We start from the raw sequence: 3943 nt of genomic DNA, 5'->3' as shown, positions 1-3943 counted from the left end.
TGGTATAGAAGTCCAAAACACAATGTACACCATTTCTAGCCTACTTCTTTAGTTAAGCTTTAGTTCTTCTTTAACAAAACAATGTCATATTTGCATTTAAAACCAGTTTCCTGTTTACAGGTGATGCTTGGACTGCCAAACAGCTAAGAGGAAAAATCAATGAAGATTTGCACAAACTTTGGTATGAAAATGCAACTATAGGTTTAATTTTAATAGCAGTCAACCCATTATCTAATAAAAGAGTTGATATCTTTGAAATTAAATCAGTGGGGTAGCTTTCCTTTTAACATTTATATAGTTAAAATATCTAATTTTGTATTCTTTTTTTTTAGGTATGTATTGCTCAAAGATAAAAACATGCTCTTAACTTTGGAACAGGAGTCTAAAAGGCAAAGATTACCAATGCCAAGTCCTGAGCGTCTTTCCAAGGTAAAAATGTGTTAGAATTAAAATTTACCCAGTATGGACCTCTTTCAGTAGGTCCCAAAGTGGTGGATACGATAGAGCACAGCCTGAATATAACTGATTTGGAGTAAATCCTCTCAGGGTATCTGCAGTCAGGAAAACCAGTGTATGGGATTTGCTACTACAAGGTCAAACTGTCCACTTTGTTGTATATATTTTAGGGATGCATCGAATCCAGGATTCAGTTTGGGATTCGGGAGGGAAATCGCGTGACTTCTTGTCAGAAAACAAGTATGTTTAAAATGTTTTCCCCTTCCAAGCCCTAATTTGCATATGCAAATTAGGGTTCCAATTTGGTTCGGTATTCGGCCGAATCTTTCGCAAAGGATTCGGGGGTTTGGCCGAATCCAAAATAGTGGAATCGGTGCATCCCTAATATATTTACCTCTTGTACTGGTGGTTTTGTGCGTACAATTGTATAACTCTTATGTATTGTACAATGCTGCAGAATGTGTTGCATTTTAGAAATCATAAAAAATGATGTGTAAATATTTGCTTTCCAGTGCCTGTGCGATTTGGCAGCCATGGGCAAAGGCTGTTTGTCATGCAGCCTTCACATTTCTATGACAGGAGATTTCTGCGTTTGCTGGTAAGAAATATGTCCCTTACTAAGAAATAGGGTGCTGATGCTGCCACAAGGCAAGTTAAGAACAAATTCTTTTTTATCAGAAAACACTATTGCTTGATTCTGTTTCAGTGTGTAAAGAATAGGTGACATGTTAGGTCTGAATAGAGTAACAAGTAACTTGTGCATAACTTTTTTTTTTTTTGACTGCTTGTTTTTTTAGGGTAGCTAAGGGCGTTTTGTTGATATTGGTTATTATGAGTCACATCCCCTCTTGAATAGTAACATTTTGGAAGACATCTGAGGTGTTTATCCTTATTTTCAATCTATTTACATATTATGAACTGGCTATAGATTACCGGTATGCTGTCGCTTGGTACATGTGTGATAATATGGAAAGTAATTGTGCTTATAATGGATTTAATTCTTGTCGCCTCCTATTAATACTTAAGTTTCCCTATTAGCTATTTTGCCTTTTAAATGGAAGTAATAGTTTAACTTGGTATAGAATGTTGATGTATTAAGTGATCCAAAACACCAAAGGCAGTATTGGCATCATCCTTGGGGGCCTTGAAGAATAATACAAGGATTAGTAAAAGTATTGCTATGTACATGGCGGTTTTGCGGTTTTAGAATATTTTACATCCTCTCCAGGAAGTGTTTGAATTCCTGGTATTTGTTGCCTTAAAGGAGACAATTAGGATAAATGAAAAAACCCTAATTTTGTAGGCAATTATGAGCAATATATGGTGTTGCTTTTACATGGTGCTAAAAATTTATATTATCTTTAAAAATAGCCCCTTTATTAGAGCTCCCTATAGATGTTCTCTGGTCCCTGTTTCAAATGAGGGTTGGGCGCGTCCTAACTGTCCCTGCCAGAAACACAGTAGGAGGGGGACAGCCAATCACAGCCCTGCAGTCACACATGCAAAGTCAGGCTTCAGTTCCCTATGATGTCCTGCTAGCTGCTGATTGGTTCCTGTCCTATAGTGCAGTGAGCTGAGTGCTGCCGGCTCTCCTGCACAGCCTGGGAATTCAGGGAGCAGGAAGTGGATGATAAGGGAGGGATTATTACGGTTTTTGCAGAAATATTCAATAATTCATCCTGAAACACAACTTTTTTTATGCACAATTCTTCTATATCTAAATGATTATAACGCACTGGTATGTTTTTATTTTTTACACATGTAAATGTGTAAAACATGTGTAAAATGTGTATAAGAACAACCTAACTGTGAATTGTTTGGTTATACTCAGAAATCCACTGTTCTTAACTGGTTTTTTTTTCCTTCTTACAGAAATGCTATATTTTGTTAACTGTAATACCTGCAGCTGCATTTATAACTTTTGTCAATAAATTCATCGTTGAGTATCAAATCATGACGTATTAATATGCGGATGATTTGAGGTGATGCTTGTTAATATCTGCCAAAGGGAAAAGCCCAATAAGTGTAAACAAAGAGGCCCACAAGCCCCCACACTGCACTCTTTTTTGTTCTAAACATTCATGTCTTTTGCATCGTGGAATAAATTATATATAGTTGGAAAGAACTGCCCATGACTCCATTTAGCCATATAACTGACCCTTGTAGCCAGCAATAGTTACTCTATGTCTCGTCCTATTTCCTCTGAATGATGGTGTTTTTCCCCTTCTAGTCATACTGTCACTGGTCCTCTTGTTCCCTGTTGGTTCCTTGGAGTGCTCTTCATACCTTCTACCAATCTCAACTCTCGCAGCCTTTGTTAAAGGACTACTTATGCCCATAATTCTATAATTTGCTCTGCTGCAATGGCTCCTGCTTTTCATTTTCATCTTTGTTGTGCCTGTCTTGTATAAAGTGTTAAATAATATTTTATCAGGTGAAGCAGAACTAGCAGACATTCCAGAGGGTTATGTTCCAGAGCACTGGGAATATTGCAAGGTACAACTTTCTACATCCACTTCAAACTATCGCTACACATTCAGAGAGTTTTAAATGTTCAATGATCTGTACCTCCATGTTCTACTCTTATCTAATTAAAAGATGGGGTTGGAACTGTTTTATATTTGTCTTTAAAAGGGTGGTTCACCTTTAAGTTAACTTTTAGTATGTTATAGAATGGCTAATTTGAAGCAACTTTTCAATTGGTCATCATTATTAATTTTTATCATTTTTTAATTATTTGCCTTCTTCTTCTGACTCTTTCCAACTTTCAAATGGGAGCCACTGACTCCATCTATCCACAAATGCTCTGTAAGGCTACCAACGTATTGTTATTGCTACTTTTTATTGCTCACCTTTCTATTCAGGCCTCTCCTATACATAGCCCACTCTCTTATTCAATTCAATGCATTGTTGCTAGGGTAATTTGGACCCTAGCAACCAGATTGCTGATATTGCTAGCTGGAGAGCTGCTGAATTAAAAGCTAAAAAAAACTACAAATGATAAAACATTAAAACCCATTGCAAATTGTCTCAGAATATCTGACTCTACATCATACTAAAAGTTAACTCAAAGGTGACCAACCCCTTTCATTTAGATACATGTTTTAATTTTCTTTTATATATGCTTCTTTCTTAGCATCCGATCACTCGTTTGACTCCCCTGAAAAAGAATATGAAAAAATGATGGCGTTGATCAACATGGAAGCAGAAAAGGCTGTCCAGAAATGAATAATGGCACAGAGCTAGCTAAATCTGTGTGTTTTTTATAGACGGTCATGGCCTTGGATCTGCGTGGTTGCAGAATCACGTGGCTTCATAAAACAAAACTGTAACAATTTTGCCACCAAAAAACTGATTTATATCTTTTCTTTCTGAATAAAAAAAAAAAATGGTCCCCCCATGTCTGGCAGGTGGGTTATTCTTGGTTAAGTTAAGGAAGAACTTCAGTTGTGTACCTTCTGGAGCGTAAAACTTGCAGGACACGGTA

The 3943-nt window shown here is 36.8% G+C and overlaps 1 long non-coding RNA gene across 1 annotated transcript; it reads left to right on the top strand.

Moving 5' to 3' along the window:
* Nucleotides 1-3673, top strand: LOC108717575. The gene is made up of 5 exons (XR_001935866.2): nt 1-181; nt 333-429; nt 969-1054; nt 2891-2952; nt 3593-3673. It is a non-coding gene; the product is annotated as an uncharacterized LOC108717575 (long non-coding RNA).
* Nucleotides 3674-3943: the final 270 nt, after the last annotated feature.

This window comes from Xenopus laevis, chromosome 5S, assembly GCF_017654675.1.
Source record: "Xenopus laevis strain J_2021 chromosome 5S, Xenopus_laevis_v10.1, whole genome shotgun sequence".
Lineage (NCBI taxonomy): Eukaryota > Metazoa > Chordata > Amphibia > Anura > Pipidae > Xenopus > Xenopus laevis.
This window is presented reverse-complemented; position numbering and strand designations above follow the sequence as displayed.